Source organism: Notechis scutatus, chromosome 2 (assembly GCF_049901735.1).
Source record: "Notechis scutatus isolate UNSWTSFEM ecotype Mainland chromosome 2, rNotScu1.2, whole genome shotgun sequence".
Taxonomy (NCBI): Eukaryota; Metazoa; Chordata; class Lepidosauria; order Squamata; family Elapidae; genus Notechis; species Notechis scutatus.
In genome coordinates this window covers 262,786,670-262,806,961 of record NC_142010.1, presented here as the reverse complement: position 1 = coordinate 262,806,961, position 20,292 = coordinate 262,786,670, and positions in this window count along the sequence as shown.

Genomic DNA, 20,292 nt, shown 5'->3' with positions numbered 1-20,292 from the left:
TCAACCCTGAGGCAAACCTGGCTGAGGCCATCTTTGGGGCTTGAGGGTTGCCACGAGGAAGAAGAAGGGACAGGGAGGAGAAAAATAAATAGTTGGGTTTTTTTTGTAGTCAAAACAAAAAGCTTTCCTGTGGGAACCAAGGACATTCCCACAGGTGGCTGGGGAAAGGAGGAGTGGAGTGACAGAGCAGCTGGCCAGCACCTCTATTGGACAATGTGACTGATGACTTGGGAGAAGGGGGAAGTTTCACTTTTTAATTAGGTAAAACTCGCAGGAACTTTCAGAGTTGGTTTTCACCAGTTGTGCCAATGTGATGTATCCATTCAATTGTTTTTCGAGGAAGCTACCTGCCTTGGAGTTCTGCTTTCTATGAGTGCATTATTTGGAACATGGACATTAGCTTTTAGAAATAAGCTTGAAATAGAGCCAATTGCCGGATAAATTTTGATGTGCTTATTAGTTAAGACTTAGAAATAGTGATGGCATGGAGCCAATAGAGAACCCTTTAGATAATGTTCAGAATGCTTATTAGACGATGCTTGTTTATCCTGCCTTGAAAAAAAAAACCTGCATAAAAACTCATTGAATGCTTTGTTCTGGGTCCTGGCATTTTGCTGGTTGGGACCCCTTTTGCTGATGCACTTCAATAAAAGGAAATAAACCTGCACCTCATGTCTGATGTTCTTCATTGGCTTTGGCACCAGGCTCAGACCCAAATTGAGGACAATACATTTATTCAACTGAACAAAAGTGTGTCCTCCCATAAGATTGGAAGAACCCTGGATGCAGTTCAGTGAGTATACATAGATTTCTTGCATTTGCTTAGTTACAGGAAGGGAAATCTGCACACAATAAATAAGTTACAGCAATTACAATTGTTGGAAGAAATATCCACGTGGTTCAGTTCCAAGCTAGGAGAAAGGCCACTGGAAACAAAATGGAGGCTGGAGGTTGATTGGAAAGATAGATTAATGATGAAGCAGAGCCACCAAATACATGGTTCTGGTGCAGCTGACCACATGGAATTGAGAGTGGGTGACTTTTATACCTTCTCTTGGGATTTGCACTCAAACTTCTTGTTCCTGTGAAAGAACATGTATTCTATTGGCTGTTTGTCAGACTCCCGTGGAGCCATGAAGGGGTCATGTAGGGTTCATAGGTTGGCTCTGTAGATTGTCTGAGCTCCCAGATTTCTGAGGGTGATGCAGTGAAGGGGTGTTGGGCAATTCCTGTTGAGGTATAAGATTTAATATCTGCCAGCTGCTTTAAGTCTCATGCAATATAAGGCTGAGGATGAATCAGCATAACATAGGTATTGCTCTTTTAAGATGAAGAATGAGTCCCCGAAAGGTTATATAAGGCAGCCATTAGAGGATGCGTTCATTCTCCTTGTGTCTGGTATCCATTGCAGAATTCTCCATGTAGAGTTAAGAAGAAGAAAGATTGCTTGTAAGATATTTTGCCTACTACCAGGGGTGGGTTTCTACCAGTTCACACCATTTCTATAGAACTGGTTGTTAACGTCACCGGTAGTTCTAAGAAATGGTAAAACTGACCCCTGCTTGGCCCCAACCCTCTCTGCCGTTCCTACGGGCCAAAAACCAGTTTTTATTACTGCGCATGCACGAAAATCCTTTCCTCATTCTCCCCCGCCTGCTCCTCCCTTCACTGCCCTGGCCCCTGCCTCTATCCGCCACTCCAAATTTTAAAAAATCAGTTTGTTTTTTTTAAAAAAAACTGGCTGTTTTTTTTCCTGCGCACGTGTTGAGGTAATTCCCCCTTAGGAGAATGAGCGCATACAGGGATACGTATTTGAGAGAAGTGTTGGAATAATACACACACAGCACACAGATACACTGTACAGTAAATGTAGTTTTTTAAACTTTCAATAAAGGTTTTAGGCAAAGTACAAAAACAAGCAGTCCAAAGTCATTCACAAGTAAGCCAGTCAGTTTTCAATCCAGGAATAATTCAGTAACAAAGCCCAGTGTCAAAAAACAGTTCAGTATCAGACTTACATCAAATCCAAGAATATCAGTCAATTAGAAAGAACGGCAAAACTCTCCAACAGAAGGAAACAGAGACTCACTCACTTCTTTTGAGACTAAGACTAAAAACTAAACAACCCAGGTTTCTGGCTCCATCTTATGGCCGTTTGAGTAACCACACCCAATTACAGTTTTTAGCATGCTCTTAAAGAGACAGTATTAAAATGTCTATCCTGGTTCATATATTTCCATCCCAAATAGCTGTTAGGTTACTTACATTCCTAACAGCAAAAATCCCTTTCTCATTCTCCCCCGCCCTCCCCGCCCCGCCCCTACTTATAGCGCATGTGCACTAATTACAAAAAATTACCCACGCGGCACCATCGCTTAAACCACCACTACCACCACCACCAGCAGCAGCAGCAGCAGCAGCAGCAGCAGCAGCCGAGCCAGCCAGCCAGCTGTCTGTCCCTGCCTGCTTTCTGCTGTTCTGCTGAGTGAGGGCAAGCCACAAGCCCCGGTCACCACCGCCACTAACCCTCCTTGCCCGGCCGGCAGGCCTTGCCCTGCCTGCCTCTCGCCGCTGCCGCTAGCCATCCTCGCCCGCCAGGACTGCCTACCCTGCTGCCGTCCTCCGAAGATGTGGATCAGTAAGTATGATGTTCCAACCCGGTCGTCTACCTACCGCCGCCAGTCCTGGTCACCCGCCCCCATCTTCCCTCACCTGCGGTCCTCTATTGTTGCTGCTTTGCCTTCCTGCCACTGATTGGTAGTGAGGAGGCAAAGCAGCAGCTCCTGCTGGCCTGGTCCCCTACCTCCTCCTGCCGCCACTGCCGCAAGCCCAATCCAGAGCCAACTCCTAGGCCAGCCGGCCTCGTTGCAGCAAGCTAGAAGACTGTGGAGGACCCCGGCGTAGTTGGCTAGCCAACTTCCCTGTCTCTTTTTTGGTAAGTTGCTTTTTTATATTTATGTATTTATTTATTTACTATCTATTTTTGTTTTTATTAATCATAAAAACAAAACCGGTACTAAAGAAATAAACACATAAATAAAAATTATTTTACTATTCATCTTGATGTTTCTGCTTAAAGAAACATCAAGACGAATAGTAAAATAATTTTTATTTATGTGTTTATTTATTTCTTTAGTATCTGTTTTGTTTTTATGATTAATAAAAACAAAAACAGGTAGCAAAAATAAATAAATAAATAAATAAATACATAAATAAAAAAGCAACTTACCAAAAGGGAGACAGGCAACTTCTTGTTACAGTGATGTTATACATTATCTGTTTCTGCTTAAATCAATATATAGCAACTTCAATGTAACAAGAAGTTGCACGCATACATAAATGAAATTGTTTAAATAAAAGTGTTTTATTTTTTAAAACACAAACAAAAACATAAAAGACAAAACATCTTCCGTTACATACATTTGGTTGGTACAAATCACTTGTGCACAATCTCAGTCTTTCCTTTCCAATTTGCATTAATCTTTATATCATGCTAAGCAATTGGCCACTAAGCGAGCACCTGGTCATTCGGTGAGGACCACTTAAATTTGGGTTGCCAGCCACATGGCCACGCCCACCCCAGTCACATGACCACGTAGCCACGCCCACCCCAATCACATGACCACATAGCCACGCCCAATCAGCAAGCTACTCCCACTCCAGTCACATGACCACCAAGCCACACCCACGAATTAGGCCATGCCCACAGAACCAGTTGTTAAGAAATTTGAATCCCACCCCTGCCTACTACGTATATTTCTGTATATGTCTTGTATATAAACCACTTTTAAATGTCTAAATCTCTGTCTATATGTTTTGCTCTTGGGCTGTCTCATAATAATAATCACACTCTGCAATTCCTATTGTGCCTAAGGACTAATCCTACTTTGGTTGGATTTTGGGTGAGGGCATTTGCTTACAAATAGAGCTATCTATCTCTTTATCTCTTAAGTTCTGACATCTGCTGAGGGCTATTAAGAAAGGTGGAAGGGGAAAAAAAGACCCCCACTAGTGAGGGAGGGGCTGGAAAGGGAGGCAAAAGGTAAAAAGCAATTCTAATATAAAACAAGCCTCGGCCACCAAATATCCAAGGCTCTTTGATAACTCAGCTCAGAGTTTTTCAAGGTCACTTCAATCTTCTTTCTTTCAACTTCAACTCCAAACCGCAGCTACCTGTTCCGAAATGAGCACCTGAATAAACAAACCGCCTTGCTCATCTCTAACTTTTCCAATACACAGCTCAGAGTCCTTGATTATAATACAAAACTAGTGAAAGGAAAAAGAAACAATGTAAACCAAGCCTCTGGGTGGCACTTTCACTTCCCCCTCCTCAATCTACAACCAGGAACTAAAAGGGGGAAAAAGTAAACTCTTCCCTCCCCCCCCCCCACTTTTTTTTTAAAGGGAGAAAAATAAATCTTGTGTCGAGCAGAAGAGTCTTAATCAAAAAATAATTTTCAAAAGGATTGTTTAAAAAAAGAGAGAGAGAAATAAATACAAACAGAAATAAAAAGATTAAAAAGTACCAGTCCAGCTTAAAGTAAAACAGCTTTGCCAAGTTCAAAATTCCAATAAAAAGGGGGGGGGAGGACAAAACTTTCACTTTGACAATTAATCACGCCGCTTAAACTCTTTCCGCTTCACTTTTAGTCCACTTTCGTTTTTCCAGAGTGTTCTCTCCAAGAAATAATAAGCAAAAGTTCATCTCACCAAACTGACACACTTTCTTCCAATCTCTTCTGTTCCGGAGCTGTCCCAGCTTCAGCAGCTTCCTCTCCGCAGCTGGCAAAAAGGGCTTTCCCTGGGATCAACAGGATGTGCCCTTGTCAATCACTGTCTCTACGGGATGGTTTTGGTCCATGGAGACCGACCAGCAGCTGAGATATCGACGGTGAACTTAGAGATTCAAGACCTCCCGTCCAACCGCCGGGATGCCAGCTCCGCCCCCTCTGGATTTTAACTTTTTAAACCAGGAACTGCAATGTAAACCTTTTATTTTGGTTTTCTTTTTGTTTATTAAGAGGAGCATATAGAATATTTTTCTTTTTGCCTTTTTCTTTTTTCTTTTTTACATCTACCATTGCAAATAATTGGATTAAGGTATACAAGTGCCTGAAGAGTTTTTTTCCTTTTTTCCTTTGGAGTGGCAACTGTTTGCTTTCATTTTTTTTCCTTTTCCCTCTTTTTTTTCTTTTTTCTTTTTTCTCTCTTTCTTTACAGATAAGCATTACAAGACGAGTAGAAAGACAACAGCCCCAGCTTCTTTGATACCAACTCCCTCACCATCTGGAAGACAACGATCTGTACAGACAATATTACAACAGGAAATAGAGAAAGAAAAAGAGAAGGAAGTGACATTATGGATGATCATGCAAGGAATTCAGAAAATTGAGCAAAAAATTGAAAAGACAGATGAAAAAGTGGAAAATATTCAACAGATGATGATGAAATATGAAGACAGATTCAAAAAAAATGAAGAAGAAGATATACAAAGAGATAAGAAAATTGGAGATATTGATACTTGTTTGAGTGATATCGAAAAGGGCGGGAGGGGGAAATAGGATGGGAAATAGACAAATCAGAATTTTACTTAAGATTTCAAAATATAGAAGAAGGGAAAGATGAAAACCTTGCTGAAATAATGGCAGAAATATTGGCAGAAGCACTGGAAATAACTAAAGAAAAGATGATGGATGGGATGGATGAAGTGTTTTGTGTCTACACAAGATATGCAATGAGGAATAGACTACGAAGAGAAGTTCACATCAGATTTACTAAGAAGATTATTAAGACACAGATACTCCAGGTGTTGAGAGAGAAAACACTAAAATATAAAAATAAAGAAATTGTGGTTCTGAAACAGATACCAAGAAGAGTAAGAGAGATAAGAAGAGAATATTTATTCTTGACTAAAGAGCTACTTAAAAGAGGAGTAAACTACAGATGGTTGATGCCAGAAGGCCTTTTGTTCTCTTTATTTATTTATTTATTTATTTATTTATTTGATTTGCCAATTGTTTACAAGATAATAAGTATAAGTGTATACATAGTTGTGAATACATGAAATGGGTACATATAAGAAAAATAAAGAAGAATAAGAGAAACAATAGGACAGGGACGGTAGGCACGTTGGTGCGCTTATGCTTGACAGGAACAAAGACACAGAATTGACACAGTTGGAAAAGCTGAGCTATTCTACTTAGAATACTTTAGAGAAAAGGAGGAAGAAGAAAGAAAGGATCACTAATTAATTTCCAAGAGGAGTGTACAGCAGTAATTGAAAAAGAAGAAGGTGCAGTAGGTGGTGAACCCAGAGAACAACAAGAATTGAGATCTACTAGAGCAATAAAACCCTCTTATAAAGCTTAATATGGATGAAAGAAAACTGATTACGATGAACATAAATTGACTTAATTCAGCTATTAAAAGAAGGAAAGTATTTCACAAATTAGATAAATTAAAATTTGATATAATCTGCTTACAAGAGGTACATATTAAAAAGCAACATGAATATATACTAAAACAAGGAAAATTAGGGAAATTATTTACATTGCTGGCACAATAGAAAAAAAAGAGGTGTGGCATTATATATTAAAGAAACAATTTTGACAGAACTAATTTATACAGATGATGATGGAAAGATTTTGGTGGTGGAGATAATGGATAACAGTGTTAAAACACTTTTAATTGCAATTTATGCCCCGAATGATAAACAAGAAGAATTCTATAGGAAATTACATACAGAAATAATTGATTTGGACTATGTTAATATCTTCATGATGGGTGATTTTTATGGAATAATTAATGACTGGTTGGACTATAAAACACAGAAAACAACAAAGAAAGTTAGAAAGATACTACCAGAATCCTTCCTTCAAATAACAGAAGAATTTAATTTAAAAGATGCATGGAGAGAGAGAAATGCGGAAACTAAGCAATATACTTTCTATTCAAATAGACACACACCCTGGTCTAGAATAGATATGATATGGATGTCAGCAGAATTATTGACTAATGTACGACAGATTGAAATAGAAACAAGCACATGGGCAGATCATAATCCAGTACCAGTTATTTGGAAAGGATACAAGAGGAGATCTATATGATTCTGAAAGAAAAGAACTTGTTTTCTTCTTCAAAGAAAATAGAAAAGAGGATACATCTTTACAGAATCTCTGGGACATGACGAAGGCCTACACAAGAGGCTTGATAATAGATTATACTAGAAGAAGAAACATAAAACAGAAAAAGACATTTAAGACATTAGAGGATGACTATAAAAGACTGGAAAAAGACTTACAGAAGTCCCCACAAAAAAAAGACATTAAAAATAAAATGGATATAATTAAACATAAAATGGGACTAATGGAAAAAGAGGAATTAGCACAAAAAATTAAAAGTGTGAAACAGAATTACTTTGAAGATGCAAATAAACCAGGCAGATGGCGAGCTTATAAATTGAGAAAGGAAAGAGAAACAAGAAGAATTAGCCAATTGATAAATAAAGGACAGGTTTGTTATGGAAATGAGGAGAAGAAAAAAATTATACAAGATTACTAAGGAAAACTATACTTTCAAGAGAATATTCAAGAAGAAAAAAATCAAGCAATATCTTCAGAAAGCGAACTTACCTCAGATACCCAAAAATATTGAAACAATGTTAGAAGGAAGTATAACAATGATGGAACTAACAGAAGCCTTTAAAAAACAGAATGCTGGGAAAGCTCCAGGTCCAGATGGGTTGCCAGTGGAATTCTATAAGACTTTTCAGGAAATATTGAATTTTCATCTTCTAGAAGTTATGAATAAAGTTATGTTAAAGAAAAGAATACCAAAAACATGGTCAGAAGCGTACATTACACTTATACTGAAGGAAGGTACAGACCTGCAACAAGTTAAAAATTATAGACCTATATATTTATTGAATTCAGACTATAAAATCTTTGCTTCAATTTTGGCAGAAAGATTAAAAAGATACTTAAATAATTTTATTCATACTGATCAAAATGGATTTCTGCCAAAGAGACAAATCAAAGACAATGTGAGAATCATTTTGGATACTCTGGAATATTATGAAGCACACCCTGAGAAGCAAATGGCCTTGATGTTTCTAGATGCTCAAAAAGCCTTTGACAATGTGAGTTGGCAATTTATTTTACTGCAACTGATACAAATGGGCTTTGGTAAGAAATTTATCCAAGCCATTGAAACAATATATCATGAACAAACTGCAAAGGTGATGGTGAATGGAGAATTAACAAAACCCATAGATATCAGAAAAGGGACAAGGCAAGGCTGTTCATTATCACCTCTGCTGTTTGTGTTAATATTGGAAGTGTTGAACAGGAATATCAGAGAAGAAAAAGAAATAAAAGGAATGAAAATTAAAAAAAGAGGAGTATAAATTGCAAGCTTTTGCAGATGACCTGGTATTTATATTAGAAGACCCAATGGAAACAACACCCAAATTAACAGAAAAAATAGAAGAATATGGAAAAATAGCAGGTTTGAGAATAAATAAAGACAAAACAAAGAATATGGTAACAAGACAAAAGAAAGAGTTGGAAGAAACTTTAAAAATACAGGTCACAAACAAGGTTAAATACTTAGGGATTTATATTATACCAAGATGCAGTACCCTGAAGGAAGATAACTTATGTTAAACTCAAACAGCAGATTGCGACAGACTTGATGAAATGGGAAAAATTGCAACTATCATTGATTGGGAGAATATCCATAATTAAGATGAATATATTGCCTAGAGTTTTATATTTATTCCAGACAATTCCTATTCAATTAGGGAAAGAGTTTTTTGAAGATTTAAATAAAATTGTGTTGAAATATATTTGGCAGGGTAAAAAAGCAAGAATAAAATTAAAGCTGTTACAAGATGCAAGAATAAGAGGAGGATTTGCCTTGCTCAATTGGGAGCTGTATTACCAGGCAACAAGTTTGATGTGGGTAAAGGAATGAATAACACTACGGAACAGTAGATTATTTATTTTAGAAGGTCATGACTTGCTGCTGGGATGGCATGCCTTTCTCTGGTATAAGGGAACTAAAACACAGGGGTATTTTAGAAGACATTATATTTGTGAGGCACTGTTTTTGAATTGGGAGAAGATTAAAAGACAATATTACTTAAAAATTCCAACATGGATATCAACAATTGAAGCTTTTTCTTATCCAATAATATATAAAAAGGAACAAACGGTTAGATATGGTGAGATATTGAATGAAAAGGGTGAACTTAAATCTATACAAACGTTGCAAGAACAAGGTGTAAAAAAAAATTCGATATGGGATTGATGTGGAAAAATGGCAAAAATTGTGGTCTCAAAATTATAAAATGACAATGTCAATTGCATATAAAGAAAATTTGTATACAATGTTTTACAGGTGGCACCTACCCCCGACGAGACTTTTATTTATTTGATTTGCCAATTGTTTACAAGATAATAAGTATAAATGTATACATAGTTGTGAATACATGAAATGGGTACATATAAGAAAAATAAAAGAATAAGAGAAACAATAGGACAGGGACGGTAGGCACGTTGGTGCGCTTATGCATTAAACTTGTGAGAATGTTTAAGAATAAATCAGATAAATGCTGGAAATGTCATCAGATACCTGGTTCATATTACTATAAGTGGTGGACATGTTCAGAAGCAAAGAAATATTGGACTAAAATCCACACATTTTTGGAAAAAATGATAAAACAACATATAGACTTTAAACCAGAGATCTTTTTATTGGGAGTCATACTGGACATATACAATAAAGAACTGAAATATTTGATTGTGAATGTTTTAACAGTGGCTAGAATTGTATTTGTGAAGAACTGGAAAAATGACAAAATACCTATGCAGGAGGAAGTTATCAAAAAAATTATGGACTGTGCTGAAATGAGTAAACTGACATTTGAAATCAGAGAACAAGAAGATAAGCAATTTTATATGATATGGGATTTGTTTTATCAGTGGTTGGATAAAAAGGCATGATAATATAATAGACTAGATAATTTTGTGATAGAAATCTAATAGATTGATATAAAACATAATATAGATGTATATAACCACTGGTTGAAAGTATAACATAAATTTTAAAATAAAATTTTAAGATAAAACTTGGAACATCTCATATAAAACAATGGAATAAATAGTTTAGTCATGGATGATTAATATATGATAAATATATAAACATATGTTAGTTTGACAATGTGAAGACTGATATAAATTGTGAGTAAATGACTACAAAAGTATAGCACAAAAGATACGTAACCAACTGACACACTGTATGTATATAAAATGGAAGAAGATTTTGTGTTATGTGTATGTTTGTGTTTAAAAAAAACCTTTATTTAAAAAAAAAGAAAGGTAGAGGCTGCTTTCTGTCTCCATGAGCATATTTCTCCCTTTAGGGAAATATAATATTCTGCCTTTTTGATATTTCCTGAAATATTTCATTCTTCTAGGAGAGAGGAGGTTGTTAACTTTCTACACAAAAATACTCATATGTGCATAGTGTGTTTTTGATCCCTTGCTCAACTTGCAGGCTTGTGGGGTTTTTTTTTTAATGGAACTTTCCACAACACTAAAAGCTGGTTTAGGCCTAAATTTTAATTCTGTCATTTCAACAGAAGAACCCTTCGACTATTTTTTCAAAATTATCAGAATCCTGATCAACAATATAAAGGAGTTGAGGGTGTTCTTGTGTTCTTTTTTTCCTGAGCACGCAACTACTCCCTTGTTCAGCGGGTATATCAAGATATCTTGGGCTTTTTTTTTTTTTTATGGAGCAGATCAGAGGTAGCTACAGGATAAAGGAACAGAAACAAATGATGTGGCATGAGAGATAAATCATCTCTGTATTCACAAAAAGATACACCTTCTATTGAAATGAACACCTTTGTTTTCATTAAAAATTCTCCTTCAGGGGTTATGTCCTCATGATCCATCCAACACAATGTTTCTGAAACTCAAACGATGGCATGTGTCAAACCTAGAAAGGATATTTAAGGGTATGTAAAAGGCATGAGAGAGGGACGCGGTGGCTCAGTGGCTAAGACACTGGACTTGTTGATCAGAAAGGTCGGCAGTTCAGTGGCTCGAATCCCTAGCACCGCATAATGGGGTGAGCTCCCGCTTCTTGTCCCAGCTTCTGCCAACCTAGCAGTCCAAAAGCATGTAAAAAAATGCAAGTAGAAAAATAGGGACCACTTTGGTGGGAAGGTAACAGTATTCCATGCTGGCCACATGACCATGGAGATGTCTTTGGACAGCGCTGGCTCTTTGGCTTTGAAATGGAGATGAGCACCACCCCTTAGAGCTGGAAACAACTAGCATGTATGTGCGAGGGGAACCCCTTTACCTTTAAGAGGCATATGGGGAGCATCACAGCTGTATTTGGAAGAGGTTGTCAGAGTTCCAAGTAACATACCCACAGCAAACAAAACTCAAAGGCAGGTAGATTCCTCAAGGGATAGTTTTATTGGATATGCCATATTGGCACAGGCTGGTGAAAACCAACTCTAAACATTCCCGTGGTTTTCAGCTAATTAAAAGTAAAAGTTTTCCTGCTTTCTTAAAACAATCAGTCACACGGTCCAATCAGGATACAGTCCAGTTGCTGGGTGATCTCAGTCCCCTCCTTCCGAGCACCTGCTGGAATGTCCTTGGTTCCCAAGAGAAAGCGTTTGTTTTGGCTGCAAACCCCAGCTATCTCTTTTTCCACCTCCCTAATCCTGACCTCCAGTTGTGGAAGCCTCTGAAGCTTTAAGAGGGCCTCAGCCAGGTCAGCTTCAGGTTTGACAGGTGAGCTCCCCCCGCTTTAAGGAAGAGTCTAGCACACCTGCCAACATTGAGTCGTAATCCTAATGAGAATTGACCAGGAATAATGGGGTAGATTGAATCCTTTGGGTTCACCTGTAAAGCAAGGCGTGTTATGATATTCTGGAGGAACAGTAGAGGACCATTGTTGCATCCAGGTCTGAAGCAATCTGAAGTCGTTATCCAGTACAGAAATTTGGAGAAATACCAGGATTGATCTGACAATCCTGATTTGATCTGTTATAAAGGAATGTTCTAAAGACTGCCATGATAAGCACATAAACACAGACCCGCAGTCATAGTGACCACAACAGTTTTCCAAAATGTTCAGAACACCCCTATTTTTAGAAATGGACCATTCCGGTTGTGAATAAGAATGTACGCAGGGCCATGTTTTCCACCAAAAAGAGTGTGATTTGGTGATCCAAACTTTGAAGAAACTGTTTTAGCATGGTATGAAGAAGCAGAGAGTGATCTGAGTGAAGTGGAATCAGATTGCAATGAATTTTTTTGCAATGGACCATGAGGAACCTGCCTCCGCCGCCGATTCTGACATCAGCTATGATGAAGCTCCTGATGAAATTGATGACCAGGTACAATCTATGTCATGCAATAATTTATATGGAAAGTACAAATTAACAAATGGTCTTCTGCATCTTTTGGAAGCAATAGATCCAGAACCACTGTTGTGGCCCACTAGAAGCCAGAGGAGCTGGCAGCAGATTTGGACAGTGAGGAGGTTGTGGAGGAACCTGGGCCAGTCCTGGAGTCTGAGAAAGGTTGTGACGAGTGCTCTGCATTGGAGGCCGAGATGGGGCCAGGACCGTCTTCAGCTGCCTTCGGAGTTGGAGATCAGTGGGGCAGAAGAACAGCTGGAGCCTGTTTCCAATGTGCTCATGCGCAGAGCTGTCTGGAGAAGGGAACAGCTAAGGAACAACTCAGGAGTAAAGCCACAGGTGGATGGTGAATGGCCCCTCCCATAGGAAAAAAGAGGAGCGAAAAGGGAGTGGTGTTTGCCAGAGACAATTCGTTCAATTCATTAGGGTGAGGATCTGTTCCTGACTCCTTGACAACTATTGTCTGCTACAGATGGCCTTTAGAAGCTATCGGCCTGGCAACTCTCCAAGCCTGATAAAGGTCTGTAGTTGTGAAATCTCATGAAATACTGTTTGCCGGGACTTCGTTGGAGAAGAATTCACTTTAAAACTAAATAAAAGGAGTTTTATCGGGACAAGGAGCCGGCTTCATGCTTTTAGGGAACCTAGGTAAGAACAACCACTAGTCACAATATTGTAGTGCAATTACTTGGACTATGGCCAGCAGCTACAATGGTTGTTATGACCTCATATCTGTAATAGCTTAGCTGAAATAAAACATCTGTGGTTAAGGTAAAACCAAGTTGTGAACAATCTAGGTGTTGATTATGATGAAGCAGACAATATATGGGTTCATTGCAGGTATGTAGGCACATACTTTGTACATTCTCTGTATAAATGGGTCATACTATCCTCCCCTTGGTGTGCTTACAGGGTCGCATGTCAAACTATAGATCACATCATGGCTAGCTATAATCTGAGGCCATCCAATATCTGATTTTTTAAAAAATCTAAATGATGCTGCACTGCAATGATTACATGGTCTAGAGATTGATATTTGAACACAGATCTTCTTAACATTTATGTTTTTTTTGTATTTTATTAATCTAGGTGAAATGTTAATATATATCACTAGTCCATGTATGATATGCCATATGCTAAATACGTAAATGTACACACCTTTACTCACACCTATTACATTTTTTTTAAAAGAATACATTCTTAAATACTGTTATTTATGTACTTGACCTTTTTTAAAAGATTACTTCACTCATGATGAGGTGAGGTGTTGCTTCCTTCAGTGCTGTGGTTGACGAATGCCATAGAAGCCAATGAATATTTAGGTGTAACATAAACCTTAGACATGATTTCCCATTAAATTTCATGGAAAGGCAAACTATCTTGTGAAGGAATGCTGGAGTTTGATTGATGATTCTGTTCCCTCCTTGACTCTATGGGACATTAGGTATATAGATTCTGGGAGATTTGCATTCCATTTGATAAAGCTATTTTAGAGTAGGCATGGAAATAAATTCTACTCTGAAATAAATTCTGGCAAGATCAATGATGAATTTGAGAAATACCTTGGGAATTTGTTTGTTTGTTATTAAATTTTAAATGCAATCCATTCCAAAGTGGATCAGGTTTTGAGTGTGTGAGTGTGTGTGTGTGTGTGTGTGTAGAGAGAGGGGAGGGGCAGAGAGGGGAGAGGAGGAGGGGAAGGGAAGGAAGATAAGATAAGGGAAGGGAAGGGAAGGGAAAGGAAGGAAAGGAAGATAAGAGAACAGAAGGGAAGATACGGGAAGGGAAGAAAGATAAGAGAAGGGAAGAGCAGGAAAGGAAATGAGGTTAAGGAAGGGAAGGGAAGGAAGATAAGGAAGGAAAGGAAAGGAAAGGAAAGGAAGGGGAGGGAAGGGGAGGGAAGGGAAGGAAAGGAAGATAAGAGAACAGAAGGGAGGGAATGGAGGGGAGGGAAGTGAGATGAGGAAAGGGAAGGAAGATAAGGGAAAGGAAGATGAGGGAAGGGAAGGGAAGAAAGAAAAGGGAAGGGAAGGGAAGGAAGATAAGGGAAGGGAAGGGAAAGGCAGGAAAAGAAGATAAGAGAGCAGAAGGGAGGGAAAGGGAAGGGAAGGAAGATAAGGGAAGGGAAGGAAAAGGGAAAGGAAGGAAAGGAAGATAAGAGAGCAGAAGGGAAGGGAAGGAAGATAAGGGAAAGGAAGGAAAAGGAAGGAAGATAAGGGAAGGAAAGGTGTCGCTATCTTTCTTGATGGGACAGCAGATGCCCACAGGATGAGGAGGCCCCACAGATAATCTTTCTAATAGGCATGCTGGTTAGTGTTTCTACAAATTTAAGTTCTATAGTCCAAGGCCAAAAATCTTTTAGAAGTCTAAAACCAAACAAACAAATCAAAAAGAAACAACAAACAGTTCCATTCATTTGGACCTGTATCACACCGCCCAAAGCTGCAAATACCTGTATAGATTCCCTTGCAATTTGTTTCAAATTTATAGAAAACCGAATGCTAATTTAGACTGTGGGATGTCTCTCAGGAACCTGGTCTGGTTTTATCTGAATGTGAGCTGCAACAGCTTCCCTCAAACTTCTTCAGATGTTTCTCTTAAGACAAGGTGCATTTGCTCCAAAGCTTGTTATGCTGTACGGTAGCAATAACCTCGGGAATTCATTAAGAAAAAAAAATGTAACTTACAAAAACAAAGCTTACTTTGTTTGAGTAAGCTCTCGTGCATCCCAGAAATGCTTGTTGCGTCTGCTTCTGACAGTTTGAACCCAAATTTGAAAGTCAGTCTCTAGTGAATATGATTAATGGAACAGAACTCAAAATGTGCAAAATCGGTTATTGATCTGCAATTTGCCTGACAAGTAAGGGGCTGCCCTTTTGAACCTTTTTTTGTCCCCAAAATATGTCAGAAGTATATTTTAAAGTGAACTGTGTGCTAAATCAGAGGCATGTGCAAATAGACAGACATATGGTGTAGTAAATGACTTGTACCTCAATCGTATGTTTACATAATTATGAATAACAGAAGTTGGAAGGGACCTTGGAGCAATTCTAATCCAAACCCCTGTTCAAGCAGGAGAGATCCTATACCATTTCAGATAAATCGTTGTCCAATCTCTTCTTAAAAACTTCCAGTAGTGAAGCCCCTACAACTTCTGGTGGCAAACTGTTCCACTGGTTAATTCTTCTCACGGTCAGGAAGTTTCTCCTTGATTGGTTTCCACCCATGGTTTCTTCTCTTGCCTTTTGTTGCTTTGGACAATAGGTTGACTCCCTTGAATGAAATGAAATCAATTCCATATTTGAAAGCTGAAATGATAAATATTCATGTTTTCTCTCTTTTTTCTTCTTCTTCTTCTTCTTCCTTTCCTTCTCTTATGCAACCCCTCCTTCATTTTAGCTTTTGCAGTGTAATCACGAAGGGGCCAGATTGAACAGCAGAATGATTTTTGGATCTCAGATCCTCCATGACCATGCTGGAGTGATCCAGTCAACCTAGTTTAGACATGCTTACCATATTGTTAAATGTAACTTCATCAAAAATCCCATGGAAATAATGGACCCTCAATTTTATGTGCAATCTCTAAGCACATGTGGAATAACTTCATTCAAAAATCATTGCCCTATGATGTACTGCTTTGACCATTTGAAGGTTACAAACAGACAGAAAGGAGAGTTTTAGTAGTAACAGAATAACAGAGTTGGAAGGAAACTTGTAGGTCATCTAGTCCAAGCAGGAGACCTTACACCAGTGGTGATGAACCTTTTTGGCACCAAAAATGGAAGTGCACACATCAGAAACCGGAACAGCAGCTCCCTGGTGGGGTGCACGGGAGTGCTGGAAATCGGAAGCTCAGCTTCCCAGAATGCACATGCGCATTAGTCACCTGGGCTTCTGGTTTCTAATGCACATGTGCGTGTGAAGACCAGCCAGCCAGCACAGGCATGCGCTCCAGGGAGCTGCTCTTCTGGTTTCTGGCACTCCCATGTGTGCGAAGACCAGCTGGCTGGTGTGCATATGCATGCCGAAACTCTTCCTTCTTTCCTTCCATTATCTTTCCTTCCTTCTATAATTCTTCTTTCTTTCCTTCCATTATCCTTCCTTCCTTCTATTAATCTTCCTTCTTTCCCTCCATTATCCACCTTTCCTTTCATTATTCCTTCCTTCTTTCCTCCCTTCTGTAATCCATCCTTCCTTCTATTATCCTTCCTTCCATTATCTTTCCTTTCACTATCCTTCCTTCCTTCCTTCCTTCCTTCCTTCCTTCCTTCCTTCCTTCCTTCCTTCCTTCCCTCCATCCGTTCCTTCCTTCCTTTGGGATTTTTGCAGTCAAACATTCCTTAGCTCCATCATGCCTTCCCATTTGCATAGTTCTCTCATTTCATTTGCGTATCCCAATTTTTGCTTCTGGTTCTTGGTGATGGCATAGAGTGATGGAAAACAACTTGAACTGAAAGAATTTCACAGTTTTTTTTGTGTCGATGCTGAATGTCAGTTTTCTCTCAAGGGTTTGTAGCTTTTCATTGGGACAGGAACAGCTTCAGAGGAATCTATGCAACAACTCCAGGAAGGTCAGGAGTGAGATGGACGATGATAAATGAGAGCGCAGAATTGTTCTAAGGAAGCATCTGTGAGCAACTGTTTGATCACAATGACAGACATCCATCAGGATGATAACTGCAAATATGAAAGTTTTCAATTAGTAAGTGAACATAAATAAATGTGTCTGGAAGAATAAGCATCGGGGATTTGGGAAGGAGATGGCACATACATAACAAAAGATATTGAGATGGCAAGAAGAAAAATGGATGGAGAAACAAAGAGGCAAGCACTGAAACAGAGTCACAAGCAGTTCTGTTGGGAAATAGCTAGATAAATAGAGGTCTCTCTCTCTCTCTCTCTCTCTCTCTCTCTCTCTCTCTCTCTCTCTCTCTCTCTCTCTCTGTGCCTTACATGAACAAAAAATTTGGAAAAACATAAAATATAATCACATTCTGGTTTGCGCTGGAAAAATCAACATAATGCTTTTTAAGTTTTCTTTTGAAAAACGGAAATTGAATAGTTGATGTACTGCAGGCTAATTGCAAGAAAATATAAGTGCAGATCTCTCCTTCCATCCTTTATCTATCCTTCCTTCTATTATATTTCCTCCTTCCTTCTGTCTGTTATCCATCCTTCCTTACATTATAGTTCCTTCCTTCCTTCCTTCCTTCCTTCCTTCCTTCCTTCCTTCCTTCCTTCCTTCCTTCCTTCCTTCCTTCCTTCCTTCCTTCTTTCTTTCTTTCTTTCTTTCTTTCTTTCTTTCTTTCTTTCTTTCTTTCTTTCTTTCTCCCTTCCTTCCTTCCTTCCTTCCTTCCTTCCTTCCTTCCTTCCTTCCTTCCTTCCTTTCTCTTTCTCATAATTATTTCCTCCCTATCTCTACCTACCTACCTACCTACCTACCTACCTACCTACCTACCTACCTTTATCTATCTATCTGTCTGTCTATCTATCTATCTATCTATCTATCTATCTATCTATCTATCTATCTATCTATCTATCATCACCCTATGTATCATCTCTATATGTATGTTCTCTCGCTCTCTCATTCTCTCTCTCTTTCTCTCTTTCTCTCCCCCCCCTCTCCCCCCTCTCTCCATCTATCATTTCCATGTTTCCCGTGTGTATGTTCTCCCTCGGGTAAATTAATCCCGCCAGCTGTAACTTGGCCTTGAAGAATCTCTTAGCAATTCTGATTATTCACAGTCCCGAAGGAGCAGACCCAGACTTCTAGGGCAGGCTTTCCCAGGTGGAGAGGTGCGGATAGCCCAGCTGGCTTCACAAGAATAGAAAGGAAGTTCACAGAGGACAACTTAAATTACGTTCAAGAACATCATCTGGGGAAACGTGAAACCATTGAGGTTCACAGGGAAAAAAGAACCATGTTCCAAGAAAAAAGTTTTGTGGCCCAAAGAAAACATTTTTTAAGAGTGAATTATCAGCGGTTTCTTGTTCCATGATCAGAGTTTCACCCAAATAGGCCACTTTCTTTGAAGGAACTTTGTTGTGGCCTGCCGGTGGCTAGCAGAGCTGGCGGAAGACTCAGACAGTGAGGAGGTTGAGGAGGAACATGGGCCAGTCCTGGAGTCTGGAGAAGGCTCTGATGAGGGCTCTGAGTCGGAGGCAGACAGGGGCCCAGGGCTGTCCGACAGTAATCAGCTGCCTTCGGAGTCAGAGATCAGTGGGGCAGAAGAACAGCTGGAGCCTGTTCCCAGTGTGCACATGCACAGAGCTGCCAGGAGAAGGGAACAGTTAAAGAACAAGAGTCGACTTGGGAGTAAAGATACAGGTGGATGGTGAATGGACCCTCCCATAGGGAATAAAGAGGAGCTAAAGGGGAGTGGTGTTTGCAGGAGACAATTCGTTCAATTCATCAGGGTGAAGATCTGCTCCTGACCTCTTACCAAGTATTGTCTGCTACAGAGTGGCATCTGGAAGATATCGGCCTGGCAACTCTCCGAGCCTGATAAAGGTCTGTAGTTATGAAATCTCATGAAAGACTGTTTGTCAGGACTGTGCTAGAGAGGAATTCACTTTGACCTAAATGAAAGGGGTTTTATTGGAACGTGGAGTCTGCTTTGTGATCTTGGGAGGCCTGGTTCAGAACAGTACTCCTTCTGGTTCCTTCTAATGAGGATTACAGATTGCGCTTTTAAGCCAATCAAAGGCAAACTTTCTCTACCTTTCCCTCGGATAAAGAACTGAATTGTTCATAATAGCTTTGTTTACTGCATGGTACAGCATGTTCTAATTACCACCTTAGCTTTATAACAATACAGCTGATATTCACCCACTCATGGCTTATTTTTATGCCCCCTACAGAAAAGGAAGGGAACATTAATAAGAATAATTCTTGCCGAGGAATGTTTAAGGAACATTATTATTATTATTATTATTTTGCGGGGGGGGGATGAAATGAGGAGAAACCCAGAAGGAAAAGTAATAAAGTGGAATTGCCCGGCAGAAAGGCAGATACGGTTGTCATTCTTTTTCTCTCTTTTGAAAAAAAGAATTGAATATATTTTGATGCCAGACGTTGAGAAAAAGATGGCGTGGCACAGTTTTGCTGAAATGTGCCATTTTTACTGATGGTTGGTGAAGCAGCAAGAGATCGGAATTAGCAGTAAGAAATAGCACTTAGCACTAGCAATTGCACTTATATAGTGCTTCACAGTGCTTTCCAGACCCCTCTAAGCGGTTTACAGAGTCAGCATATTGCAATATTGTATATTAAACACTGCACCAATGATAGATAGATAGATAGATAGATAGATAGATAGATAGATAGATAGATAGATAGATAGATAGATAGATCCTAAGCAAGAAATTGGACTAGAAGACCTCCAAGGTCCCAACTATGTTATTTTATTTTATTCTGTTTAGATAGATAGATAGATAGATAGATAGATAGATAGATAGATAGATAGATAGATAGATAGATAGATAGATAGATAAGACAGACAGACATAGATGATATAAATGCATAGATAGCAAGAGCAAGAAAAACTTCTCTAAACGCTTTGAACAGTCAGCCTCTTGCTCCCAACAATCTGAGTCTTCATTTTACCAACTTCGGAAGAATGAAAGGCTGAGTCAACCTTGAGCTGATGACAATCAAACGGTCGGCAGAATTAGCCTGCAATTCTGCATTCTAACCAGAGGTGGTATTCAGCAGGTTCTGACAAGTTCTGGAGAACTGGTAGCAACAATGTTGTGTAGTTCAGAGAACCGGCAAATGCCACCTCTGACTGGACATTTTACAGTATCCTTCCCCTGCCACGCTCACCAAGCCACACCCACAGAAC